Consider the following 15,307-nt stretch of genomic DNA (forward strand, 5'->3'; position numbering starts at 1 on the left):
AAATAATTACATCCAGTACTATCTCATGATTCAGTTGAATTCATTCATTGCCAAAAACAGTCTTTTTTCCATTTAAAGTAGTTCATAGGATTATGCAGTGAATTGACTGAGGTGATATTTAACTTACATTATAGTAGTGGTTGTGTCCAGAGAAAGAAAAGATGAGGACTGTGAAAGGAAAGTAGAGAGAGAGGACCAGAAAGCCATCTACATTTTTAGTTAAATGTGTTTGTTGGCTATATGTGCTTATTCCTTCTCACTCCTGAAGCTTTGCTAAAATGAAGGTAAGGCATTTATGAATGTTTAAACTAACAAGAACAAAAATAAGAGACAAGAGCATACAGTATAGTACAACAAATTTTTGAAAATGGAAAAGAAATGGAACAGGAAATCAATAACAGAATAGAGGATGGTTCAATCAAGCTGTCTGGACAGAAGGAACCTGAAGAGCAGTGAGCAAACTTAGACAGAATTACAGATAAACTCAGGTTCAAGGTCTACAGGAGGCAGAGCGTTAAAACAAAAAATCGGGAAATTAGTTAAAATATCTGCTCCAAGAAAAGTCGGAGCTTGTAGATCCTTTTACTTACCTCCTAAGACTGATACAGGAAAAAAAAAAAAAAAGTTGAGACGGAGGGTGTTGCCCAGGTCTCAACGTAAGAAAGTTAATAACAATTTTACATATTATATATGAAACTATAACTTCATTTAATTTAGTGTTTGCATTTTTAAATTACTAGATTTTATTTTTCAGAATGGTTTGGGGTGTACAGAAAACTTGCACAGATAATGCAGAGTTCCCATATATCACCTCACCCCTAAACCCTGTTTCCCTTTTTATTAACATTTTGCTTTATGTGGTACATTTGTTACAATGGTTAAACCAATATTGATACCTTACTATTGGCTAAAAGCCATAGTTTACATTGTCTCATTTTTTGGGTTGCACTGCTCTTGGAACTTGACAAATGCATAATGTCATATATCTACCATTAAAATATCATTCAGCATAGTTTCACGGCTCTAAAAATCGCCCTATTCATTCTGCTCCACATTGCGCCTGAACTGCTGCCAACCACTGATCTATTTATTGTCACTATAGTATTGCTTAACCAGAAAATATCATACAGTTGGAACAGTGCAATATGTAGCTTTCAAACCAGTGTTGTTCACCTAATAATATGCATTGTTAAAGCCAAGCTGTCTGAGTAAAGTGAAAATATTCATGTTGATACTGGAAGAAGAATTTAAGGAAGACAATATTACAACTTGGTGTATGGATTTAAGCCCGTAGTATCCCACACAAGTGAATACATCCTGGGAGCAGAAGCCCACAACAGATCAGGACACAACTTCCCTGATTTTGCCATTGTATTTATCACTTACACATGCCTCAGCTACTCCACTTAATTATTTAAATTTATCCATAGTAAAAAAATTAATGCTACTGATCCAATATCAGGATAAATACTTTAGATTTCCCAGGTATTCGAATGTATTTTCTCATCTGGTTTCACAAGATGCAATTATCCCAGGAACAGTCTCAGATAGGGGTGTCTCCATCACTATGGAGTAGACCAGCAGCTCAAGGTGCAGCAAAGGGTTGGGTCTCTTCCATGAGCCTCATGTTCTCAATAACTGAGTTAAACAGTAAAAATGTTCAGCTCAACATGCAGAGTATACTTCTTGGAAATATGTTTTTGGATGGCTGACTTCACATAAAAAGCACAATTCCTTCCCAGAACATCTAAATATTCATTTACTTTTTCATCATTAATCATATAAAATAAATTGAAGACTTTATCACAATACACAATTACAATGTTCATAATGCAGTAGATCATCTGCTTTTTACATGTTGGAATGGATTTGTATTTTTATGGAAATAATTAACTTACCATTTGGCTATATTTTATCACATATGGTACACTTAAATAGTTAAGCAATATTAGTCACCTGTTTTGTATTAGGTTTGTATTACTTATGTTACAAAATATGTTACATAGATCATACTTTGTTTTGACTATTAAAAAACCATGCCTACTATGTTTACTGCTGTAAGTTAGTAATTCCATGAGAGTTCTAGAGTCCCCTTGGGAATTCCTCATATTGACATGACATCCCAAAGTGCCAGAATCTACATTTAGATTTCTATAATTTTGCTAAGAAATTTGTTGAAACCCAAACAATTATCTCTTTGACTATTCATTAGAGGAGTCTCAAGAGGTTAAGCATTTGTATTCTAGGGCTGAATGATTGACCCTTTGAATGAAATGTAAGGAAATAAAATAATCTTGAAATTGCCATTAAAATTATTAGCTTGAAAGGAAATGTTAGCTGCATAGAAGATCTTTAGTGAAACAACTGAATGCCTCTTTAACATTTAAAACATGTGAGGAGCCATATTATTATCTATATAAAGAGTTGAAAGATATAAGACTCCCTTTTTCAGCAGAATCTAATGAAAACTTGTTTTGTTTTGAAGAATTGCTCCAAGAAAGATTATTGAAGAAATTCCTCTTAAGACCCTGGTCAATAAGCCAGGCAGAGAATGACAAGTATCACATGATCTCACTCATATGTGGAATCTGATGAACAAAAATAAACTGTTGAACAAAAAGGTCCAGAGACGTAGAAGCATGGAACAGACTGTCAAACCTCAGAGGGAAGGTGGGGTGGGTGGGTGGGAGGGAAGAGATCAACCAAAGACCTTGTATACATATACGCATAACCCATGGACACAGATACTAGGGGATGAAGAGTAGGGGCGGGCTACAAGGGATCAATGGGAGAAAAAAAGGGACATATGTAACACTTTCAACAATAAAGATTTTTTAAAAATTAAATAAAAAGCCTATACAATTAAAAAAATAAAAATAGGACAATTTAAATTTTTTAAAAAAGACACTGGTCAGATAATTATTGTTATGATCTAAACTCTGACTCTCAATCTGATTTTGATCGTTCTTAATGAAAATGAGCATAAATGATAACTAATCTGCACAGACTTTGGATTGACTGGAAGACCAATTGAGTAACTTTTCAGCCGATTTTCCATGAATCCATCTTGAATCATTTCCTCAAAGTCTATTTTCTCAAAACCCATCAGGTGGGAAGACCCATCTTTTCCTTATTTCTCCTACTTCATACAATACAATCAAAATATCTAGCATTATTATATAAAGCAAACATAAGAAGACTGAGAAATGAAGATAAGAAGGCGGAACAGGTAGGGCATTGGGACCCAAGCTAGTACATGAGGATGGGTTCCCTGGGTTTCCTTTGTGTCTCACATATCCCAAACAATGTGAAGCTGAGGAAGGTGGCAACCCAGAGATGCAAATGGACACAGGGAAAACAAAAGGATGGGTAGCCCAGTGAGATACACAGACAATCACTGCTCCATTCAAGCCAACACCACAGGAAAAAATGATGACCGAATGCCCATCTGCATGAGCAAAGGCAGAGGGAAAGCCTAAATATTCACTCAACTGGTAATAAGGCGCTGCTCCTGCCATCAGCTCTGGTGGTGACAGAGAAGCCTAATGGAGACTTAGAACTTTAACCTGCTCCCACAGAGAATGAGGCCAGCCCTCTGTGGTGTCAGTGCAGGGCTGAGGGGCAGTCATGAGGCACTCTTGCCCCTCCCAGTCAGACAGTCTGAGTGGAGGTCTCCCCAAGAACTGGAACTTCCACATCTGCCCAGCAGGCTGAGTAGGGAACCTAGATATCTATTCTAACTTGGCAGTAAAGAGACTGACTGCACTGATTCCCTCTCTCTCTGCCAGAATAATGTCAAAAGAAGTCGACTAAAACAGAGGTTAAATAAGATCCAGAGTTTTATAATATGGTACCCGAAACTCGCAAGTTTACATTACAAGCCACTTGTTACACCAAGAATAAGGATGATCTCAAACTGAAGGAGAACAACACAATCAATAAAGGAAAACACTGAAAACATAGAGGTGTTAGAATTATCTGACAGGACTCTAAGGCTACCACCATAAAATCACCTCAAAAAGCAATTATAAACATATTTAACCCCATTAAGTATATAAACATTCAAAGAAGACATAGGAAGTCTCAGCAAAGAAATAGAAGATTTAAAAAAAAATGGAAATTTTAGAATAGAAAAGTACAATGGCTGAAATAAAAACGACTCAGTCGATGGGTTCAGCATAAAAATTAAATGGGAAGATAAAAGAGTCAGTGTTTATGATATAATATTAAATGAAATACAACAAGAAAACATGACATAGAAAAGAACACAGTCTGGTACCTATTATGACTAAAAAGAACATGCATTTAAAAAAGAAGGAAAAGAATCTCACAGAAAATGAGATCATGCTTGTTTCAAAATGGCAAAATTAAAGGTATTTTATAGTTTATATTTTATACTTTGTTTGTTTTCCAAATCTTTTTCTTTACAATGCAAAAACTAAAAGAAAATCAAAGTTGTAAAAATAAATTGCTCATATAAAAAGTAAAAAAAAAAAAAAGCGTCAGTGAGCTTGAAGGTAGAAAATAGAAATTAGCAAATCTGAACAAGGGAGAGAAACTAAAAGGGTAGGGGGGACAGAAGTGCAGAGACAATAACAAAAGATCTTACACTTGTGTCGTCAGCATCCCAGAAAGAGAGGATAAAGAGGGAGGGGCTGAAAAAAATATGCAAAGAAATATGGCAAAAGGATTTCCAAATTTGGCAAAAGAAGTAAACCTACATATTTTTTTAAAAAAGCTGAATGATCCCAGAGTAATCCCAAAGAAGCCCACACTAATATGCATTTATTCAAAATTTTAAAAAATAAAAATCTTGAAAGCAATGAAAGAAAAAACATATCCTTAAGCAAAAAAGCTATTTGTCTTACAGTGGACTCCTTATTGAAAACAATGGCAGTCAGAAGAAATTGACACATATTCAAGGGCTGAAAGAAATAAACTGTCAACCCAGAATTCTATATCCAGGGTATATTTTGCAGGACTTTGGAGAAAATCCAGATGCTCTCAAATGAAACAAACAAACAAACAAACAAACAAAACTAATAGAAATTGCTACCACCAGACCTACATTGCGCATCAGAACTCAGGGGTGTTCTCCAGCTCCCGACTCAAAGACAGCCTCCCTAATCAGAGGAAAAAGTTCTTCACCGTGCTTAGTGCAAAGGCACAGACACTTTAAATATTTTATACATCACTATAAAATTAATTGTATACATTTATAGTTAAATAAACAATAGCATTTTTACATGTTGGTTTTATGGCTCTCGGTTAATCCTTTTAGTATATTCATGAAGTATGCTGCTAAATAATCCCTCCTGATGTTGTTACAGATGGCTGGCCAGAACAAATAAATCCCTGGATCTAACACAAATTATAAATTCTGAGACCCAGAGTTGCCAAAAGAGTTAAACCTTAAAGAGTGTGTCCCCAAATGTCAGGATGCACCACCTGTTCCATAGATTTAAAAATTAAAATTTAAAAAACACAATATGTTAACACTAATTTGGGATTTGTGATAATATAATTTATTTCCTTCTATTTCTTTATATTATCTCTTTCTTTAAGGCAAGCATTTGAATCTCATAAAAAATGTTAAAATATTGTCAAATTTGATGAATAGGATACATTACCCATTCTCAGACTTAGAGTCTAGTGTACATAATATGTGATGTATTGGCAATGCACAATATGATTTGGGGAAATCTGCCTACATTATGATAATCTACTTAGAGAGACTCCTCTTCTTCACGGAGACTAAACTCTTTATTCTCTAATTTGTCTTCAAATCCTCTCCCATCTGTTATTTGTGTGTCCTCCTAATAGCATTTCCCTGATGATACTGTGAGTTTTATCTGTTTCCTATAACATAATCTTAATATTTAATCTATTATTTCTCACAAACATGTATGTGGATGTCTGTGTGTTTTAGTATTTATGATTGTGTACATGTATATGTATTGCCATATGTGTAGTTGTGTGGGTCTATCTATGTATTTGCCTATGTATGTGTGTAGGAGTTTATGTGTGTGTGGTTAGGTATATGTACATATTGTGTATATATTTGTGTAGTTATGTGTGAATATTTGTTTTTTATTTGTCTCTCCATGTGCCTACTTTTAAACTTTGATGTCTCATCTACCTACCTAGCTACCTACCTCTTATCTATCTATAGCCCAAAACAAAAATCACTGCATATCTTCAAGAATGTTACTTCACTTAACAAATTCAACTGACAACCTACTCAAAAATATATACTCAATATCTAAAATATGCTAGTGACTATGCCAATTACTGTGATTACAAAGTTAAAAATGTATAGTTTCTGCACTTAAAAAACATTTCTTCTCTGAAAAAAAATGTTTTTTGGAAAATTGAGATTGTGGATATGCAACTGAAATGTAACTTATTTTAGTAATTGAACCTAAAATTTTTCACATTTCACTAAAATGCCTTATTAATAATCTGACTCAGGTATCCTTTCCAGAGTCTGGGTCCAATTTCCTGACATCTAACTGGTGTTCCAATGGATCCGAGTAATCCACCGTTTCATAAATATTCCCTCTCAGTCTCCTCAGAACATTAAACATGCTCTGTCTTTTTGGCCTAACTCTTCTCTCTCTTCCAGTTTCAATGCATTGAACCATTCTTTCCAAATTAGCGAGATTCTATGTAGTAACGCATACATCTTCAGCAGCCTTTGTTTAGATTGTACCTCTCCTGTAGCAATTCCCAAATCTGCATAAACTAGTCAAAAATGTATGACTAATGTGTCAGTGATGTGCCCATCACTGTGGTGGGCACTAGGGATACAGCCATTAACAAAAGGGGCACTGCTCCCACCCTCAGGGAGAGGACCCAGCGGTCAAGGTGGGCTTTTAACAAAGTATTTAAAATAAGAACATGATGAAGAATAAGCACTGTAAAAGCTCCAACAGAGCACTATGGGGGCCTGTAGTAAGCTGGTCTGTACTGTTTATGTGGGGGACCTTGCCGGATGGCAAATGCTTGGAGAGGAGAGACCCATATCTGTGCCCCTCCAGGAGGCCATGCATACATATTAGATATTCAAATACATACTAAATGGCTACATTGTTTCAAAAATACTTAAATCATTTGTTCAGTTCATGCTAGCAAGTGGAAAGACTAGTTGGACAAGCAGGCTGCTTTTCATTCATTTTTTAAGCATATTATTGCAAGCAGATAAGGTTCTCATAAAATAGTATAGCTTCTTTGTTTTAGTTGGATGTTCTTAGTAGACCATAAAGAAACCAAACTGTATTTTTTTATGATAACCACAACTGTTGCTTTGTGACTTCAGGAGTCAACAGTTTATTCTAAAATAACAAAGATGCTCAGGGAATTGAGTAGCTTGACAAGTGCACTTTAAGCATTGAAATTGTCCCGGAGTAGATTAAGTCACACTAATTAAACAAACATCACCACCGCACTAGTGCTTGAGTATCCATTAGACCAGAAATCTCTCTGGATTCAATCTCAACCAAAAGATCATCCAAGAAAGAGTGCTGCTACTTGGAGACATTGTTAGACACCACTGTTTCTGAAAGTGTACTTCAATTTCAACTTAATTATATTGCATTTCATCTTTTGCCTTAATTTTAACACGGTACGAATCTGGTTCAAGCAGTTATTTTTTAAGATTTTATACAATCACTGCCTGAATTTAATGAAAGTGTTTTTTAATGTCTGTTATCATTGAGCTAGGCTCAAATAATAATGACAATATACTAGCAGATGGATGGAAAAAATTAATCACCAGACTAGTAATAATTCAATTTCCTGAATCCAGTGATTAAAAATATGGATGTATTCATTGATAAATTAGGTGTGAAGGGAAGATCATGAAGTCTTAGAGAATAATTATTTCCAAGGCCTGAGTTTCTATGTGGCTTTAAGCAAATATGTGCTTTCACTCACTTCCCCAATCCCTTCTTCTATGATTATTGCCATGTATTCTATTGAACAATTAAAACACTGGATCTGTACCCTACCCAACAGATTCTATTATTTCTCCTCAAATCTTTTTTTTCACTATTTTAAAATCATTGAAGAGGAAATAATTTTGGTGGGAAGTGAAATCTAAAAGGAACTTTTGATTTTATGTTACCTAAGTGATGTTCTTGAAGTATTTGAGGCAAGATAATTGCCTCTAAAAAAAATTAAGATTTAAGAATTTATGGTTTTGCAAAAATGATAGAAAGAAGATATTCAATAAAGAAAAGAACAAAATATATGGGAAAATATCACTAAAATTCTACTATCTATAAATTACTGTAATTACCTTACTATGAATAATATTTCAGATATATATTTACACTATTTTGCATAGATAGAAGAATATATAAATAGGAGGATATATTAATGGAGAGCATATGGATGGATAGGTAAATGGATGGGTGGATAAGATTTTATATATTTTTATTGATTTCAGAGAGTAAGGAAGAGGGAGAGAGAGATAGAAACATCAATGATGAGAGAGAATCATTGATTGGCTGCTTCCTGCACATCCCCTACTGGGGATCGAGCCCACAATCAGGCATGTGCCCTTGACCAGAATCAAACCAGAGGCCAACGATCTACCTACTGAGGCAAACCAGCTTGGGCTGGATATGATTTCATAAAACCTAGAATATACTATATTTACCATTATACTGAATAATTTAATTAAACTTTATTTAAATTGTATTATATTTAAATTAACAGAAGAAAAACTCAATTAAAAACAAAGAAATTTCCAAACTTTAAATGAATGTTCTTTCAAGAGATACCCTATCAAATGTTATGAATTGAGTCATTTTAGCTATATTTTAACGTACACATTATTATTTTACTTTCTGTTACAAAATATTAAGATACTAGAGGACTGGTGAACAAAATTTGTTCATGGGGGTCCCCTCAGCCTGGCCTGCACCTTCTCTAATCCAGGACCTCTGCAGGATCGGGGTCTAAACCAGAGGTCGGACATCCCTCTCACAGTCCGGGACCACTGGCTCCTAACTGCTCACCTGCCTTCCTTCCTGATCACCCCTAACCACCCTGCCTGACTGCCTGATCACCCCTAACTGCTCTCCCCTGCCAGCCTGATCTCCCTTAACTGCCTCTGCTTCGACCCCCACCACCATGGCTTTGTCCAGAAGAACATCCAGAAGGATGTCCAGAAGACGTCTAGTCTAATTAGCATATTACCCTTTTATTAGTATAGATTAATACTTTTACTGTTCCTTTATCCATAAAATTTGGTAACTGTATTATTTTTATATTATTAAGGTTTCAAGTATTTATTTTTCTCTTTGTAAACCATAATCTCCAACCAGTATTTTGTCTTGAATCCATTTTTTAAGAAATTCAGTGCTCACCATCAGCTCCTTACCATATCGTCTCTGTTTCTGAGGGTTTTATTTGTATGTATCCCTTTGAGGATAGAGTTCAATTTTAGGTAGTATCAACACCAGTGTAACTTTGTTTAAAATGCAGTACTAAAATAAAATATTGACCCTTCATGTCTCTGACATTACAAAACTTTATTTCTTGCTTATACTCTTCATTGCATATCATTTAGAGATCCAGTCTAATAAAGAGTACACCTGAACACCTTTTATAATCATTGTGGTAGAGGGACAAGATAGTAGTGAGTAATGCAGTGACTCCTAAAGATACACGTCATTTCCACTCATATAGAAAGGGAAGCCCAATCCTAACATATACTATAAAGGAGTAGAACTGGAATATATGAGTAACTCCAATGAGTTCCACAGTCTAACCTTCTGGCCAACCATATTTAGAACACTTCTTGCTTTCAAAATACATTCAGTGGAGTTAACCCACAAGTCCCACCAGCACATCATCAAGCTGGAGGAGCAGACCTCTGGATGATGCACGGTCCGCCCTTAGGAAATGATTCACAGCCATCCACATCACATTAAGAAATGACTCCTTTTGAGGTGAAACATATGAACTAAAAAGACATGTACTTTTGCTCACACACACACACACACCCATTAAAAAATAAGACATGAAAATGAGATGGTCTCAAAACACAAGATTTTGCTAAACTGAAGAGGGGATAAACAGCACATCTAGGTATAGAAAATTTTCCTATGCACTAGGTAGACATTTTGAGATCCACCCACCCTGAAAAGGGAGAACTCCTTGAATAGGCCAGTTCTGCTCCCTGGACATAGATCCTTTGCCCATCGTTCTCCATACACTTTGGCTCAGATTTCTAAGTTCTTCCTTTTTCACCAAACATTGGAACTAAAATGCTCCTACCTTATGGATTTTAATTTAAAAATTATCAGCCAAGAATTATATGCCTGGCAAACTGTCCTTTAAAAATATTTGTTAGTAGAGAAGATACCAAGGAAAATACTTGTACTAGGGGATATAGTGTCCACTCCACTGAGCCCAAATCTGAGACTAGTGCCTGGCGTTTTTGAGCTTTTCATGTCCCTGAGACAGCAGCAAAGGAAGGGGGTCACTATGTTGGCTGAGGCTTAAGTTCTGATTATCCTGGAAAGGAGGCTGTGGCCAGAACCTGGGGGAAAAAAGAAGCATGTTGGAAGACCTCGTAGGTCCTATTTTGTGTTTGTTTTCTTTAGTTTATCTTAAATAATTTCAAATCTACATAGATTGCTATAATAAATATTCATATCCCTTCATTTATATTTATCTAATATTAATATTTTACCACACTTTTTTATATCTCCACAAATTATAGATTATAAATTAGATGATAGATAGATAGATAGATAGTAGATGATAGATAGATAGATAGATAGATGATAGATAGATAGATAGATAGATAGATAGATAGATAGATAGTAGATGATAGATAGATAGATAGATGATAGATAGATAGGTAGATAGATAGATAGATAGATAGATAGATAGTAGATGATAGATAGATAGATAGATAGATAGATAGATAGATAGATAGATAGATAGATAGATGATAGATAAAAGGCAGATAGGTAGTTTTCTGCTAAATCATCTGGAAGTTGCAGACATCATTGCCTCCTGAACACTAAATATTTCATTCAGCATGTGTCTCTTAAGAACTAGAACATTGTCCTGCATAAACATAATGCCATTGTCACCCCTACTATATCATCCACATTCAGATTTTCCAATTGCCCTCCAATAAAGCCATATAAAAATAAGTAGTCTTAAGCTGTGAGCCTGCTGTATTCTGCATCCAGAGGAAAACAGGAGAAGCTTGGAGTCAACTCCTGCAAGGTCACAGAAATTTATCTTTAGATCCTCAGTCCAGGACGAGAAAGTAAAATGAAAGTGCGGTCCTTCTGCCATGTAATGGCATTATACGTTTTTGCAGCTATCAACTCACAGAGCTGGGGGCAAATAATTTTCTGGTCCTGCTGGTGATCCTGTCTTATTTCCTCGTGTGTCCCCAGGCTCGCCATTTCTTATAGCATGTAGAAACAGAAAGCAACTAGAAAATTTTTTCAGGTTTCTTTCACAGGTGGGAGGCGGGAACAGTGCCAATCAAACCCCTATATTCATGCAGTGAACTTGGCTCACCATCTTGCACAGAACACTTACTTCATATGACCCTGCAGGGGTAACTTCCTGACTACCTCAGGATGCTGGTAGTACAGCACACCCATGAATTCATCTTATTCATGTGTATTTCTATTTAATTTATGGCCATGGAGATTTTTATGTTACGTTTGATCCTACATAAGGCTTTTTAGTTTTCCTTTCCATACTTCATGTGCTATCATGACGGGTCTGTCGCAGAAATACAACATTGAAGCATAAACTATTTGAGTATTTTTGCTGTAAGTAATTACTAAGACCACTGCATGTGTTGTGCAGTTTCTTTAAAGCACAAGAGGATCTAGCCCGAGAGTGTGCAGGGGCAAAACCCTAGCCTGATGCTTCACACCACGTTGTGTGTATGGGTGTTAAAGCATAATATGTAACGATGAAAGCATAAATCAAGTAAGATGACATTTTCAATAAAGCACAATATAGTTAATAAAGACATTCTCAAAGGCTTATATTGATTGACAATTACTAAATCTAGATCTTATCTATCAAAATGTGGATAACAAAGAGATACACAATGGAAATAACTTATATTGCATATATCTGGATCCAGCCAAAATTTAATAACAAATATTAGACAATCACTAACAAACTGTGATTCATTGTCCAATGAAACTAATAAGAAATATAAGTGCATTGGCATATTTCTTTTGTAACATCATATAATCAGTCATTTAAAAATATTTTCTTCTTGAAATGAGTCATAGAAATCAATTTAAATATTGCTTTATTCTTTTTTGAAATTGGCAGTAAGCAAAATATCAGCCAATAAAAATCAAAACAATTAGATGTATCAGGAGGATCACTTTGTAAATTATATAAATGTCTAATACCTAAAACTAAAATAACATTGAATGTCCATTATAATTGATAAATAAAAATGTTTAATCAAAACAGAGGTGAAGCTTAAATATGCACAAGAATTATTTATGCTAGGAAAGTAAGATAAGATATTATTAATAGGGACAGTAACTCCATCTTGTCTTTAGAAAGAAAGGTTAGGTCAGAGGCATAAGTTAATTGTGATATCAAAAATAACTGTTATAGGAGAACCACTGTTTTAGTAAGATAGTTATTTCTTTTTAATGAATGAATACAAATTCATATTTATTTTGCCAGCAATGAAACATATAAAAAAGCATATCATAAAAGGGATATTAGGCAAAGGGAACATAACTCTTACTCTTAATATTATTTATTCATTTGTGCAGGGCTTTTTTTTTTTTCTCCTTTAAACATTTGCTAAACAGAGCTGTTGTGCTCAGAATTGATTTTGCTGTTTCAGCCACATTAGGCTGAGATGCTTTTTGGCTTTCATCTGAATGAACAATTTTCTCATTAGATACACTGGATTTGGAGTTGGGTCAATAAAAGCTTTACTGTGTCCTTTTTCTTTCCTCTTAGAGCTCACAAAAGAGACCTAAATTCCATTCATCTTTTCACTTGCCACAGTAGAATCTTTAGCAATGCAATTATGGCTTGAATGAAGAAACATAGCAAGAAATTGGCAGAGAAACAAATCGAATTTTCTGTGTCTCATACTTGCATCCCTGAAAATCAGTTACTTCTGGGTATGCATGTAAATGTGCCTAATTTTAATTTTTAGTCTTTGCTATACTTTGGGACTATGCATCCTTATCAAAGGTTTAATATAGTCCTACTGAATTTCATGTGGCTAACTCTAAAGTTATTTGCAAGAAATCCTGGTTTGTTGGATCCTGGCATTTAAATTTAACACATCAAATTAATTGAATCAAGGAATCCTTTTCACAATTTTGAAGGGTGTCATTGAAAATTACCAAGTGTTAAAAATTCAGGATTTTTTATATTCATAAGCATTTATAAAAATTATTTTTGCGATGTCTACCCTCTGTTATAGACTGACATAAGAACCATGGCATATGGCATCATTTTACCTAACACATATAAACTGAAAATAACCAGTCTTAAACTATCAGCAGTGAATGAAAAACATGTTATAAAATAACTGTAATTATGAAAATGATGGTAATTCCTAAGGAGAAAGAAAGGCTGTTGTGTTAATAAGTCAAATAGAATCAGCTTAAGTACCAACTGGTTCTCTCCTCTACTCCACTTCACTCCAGAGGCCATACCAGCTCATTTCTGGGATGTACAATGCTTTTTTGGCTCATAGATTTATTGGATCTTATCATTTGCTTTCTCTGCACAAGACATGAATGAAATACTTATTTGGTTTATCTATCCCAAGTCCCTTCTAAAATTTCCTTCTAGTGACATAAATAATGAAAAAAAATATATTGGATATTCAATAGAGAATGAACAAAGAACCAACTAGAAGAATGGCAGGGAAATGTGTAAACAAATGTAAAAGATGCAATTCATCAATAGGAGAAAAACAACAGTGGTATTTAATGATTAATATATAGAAGACATGGTTAGAAATAAATAAAAGTAACAATAAATTCATTCATTTATTCAACAAATGTTTATTGTATAACTATTCTATGTCAAGTACTGTTCTAGGTTCTAGAGTATAATATAACAATTAAAGAACAAAATAGTCTCATGTCCCTGACTACATGCCCCTTACATAACAATGAGGAAAGACAGACAGTAAACAAAAATAAGTGAACTATTTTGTATGCCAGACACTGCTGTGTACCATGGAGGAAGGGAATATCAAGGGAATGGGCTGGTAGAGATTGGTATTGAACTGTGTGTCTTGGTCTTCATTGAGGAAAACATCTGACTGGTGTTTATGTATATTTATTAGAAATTGAAATATTACAACATCATGTAAAATTCATCATATATAGCAACATAATTTACTACCATTGGATTATATCCATGAAAAAAGGTTTAAAAATACAGAGATGAAAATATGAAACTCTTGGCTGACAGGTAAAATTTATTTTTCTACTTCTACCATACTCTAGGACTATAAGATTGCTAATATGAATCAAATCCCCAAAAAGGTCATAAATGTTAGGTTGAAATATATAGACCAATGGAGTATCAATTTCTTACTTAACATGTGGAGGTTATATTAATGAATGGGCAATGAAACAAACATAACAGGTATGAAAAAGGCAAAGAGTTTCTGTAAGAAAAGAAAATATTAGGCTTAAGCTATGTGAATTCATTCAGAAATAACTAAACATATGACTAGGAAGAAATAACTGAAGATGATTTAGAGCCTATAATATGATTCTATATGGAAGGTAATCTTAAAATGAGAAGATGTAAAGGGAAATATTTTTACAGATTCAGAATTGACTTAGAAAGATATTGAGGTCAGAGAAAATATAGATTTTTCTCAGGAAATAAATAACTAAACAGTGAAAGACCTAAAGCTTACACAACTAAAAAAGGAGTGTGCAAGTAAACGGTTTCCCACTTTCACTACGCTCATAAGGTTTTTAATCGTTGTCAGTGGCACATAGCTGTTCCAGGTAGTGAAATGTCAAGAGATGGAAATAAAGCCATCAGTTCATGTTCAGTAACAGTTATGGAGCACCTCCCATATTCATTTACAAAGATATTGTTTAAATATGGTTTTGTGTTATGCAATTATTAGCCAGATGGCTATGTCAATGATATAAAGAAAGAGATATGACATCAAGTGCTAAGTACATGATATATTTATGCATAGGTGGCCTTGAAAGCATATAACAGATTGGAAGTAGAATGATGGCTCTCAAACCAAATACTGCTTCAGTTCAAAGCCCATGCATCTTCT

This window comes from Myotis nattereri (assembly GCF_964212035.1).
Source record: "Myotis nattereri genome assembly, chromosome: 2".
NCBI lineage: Eukaryota > Metazoa > Chordata > Mammalia > Chiroptera > Vespertilionidae > Myotis > Myotis nattereri.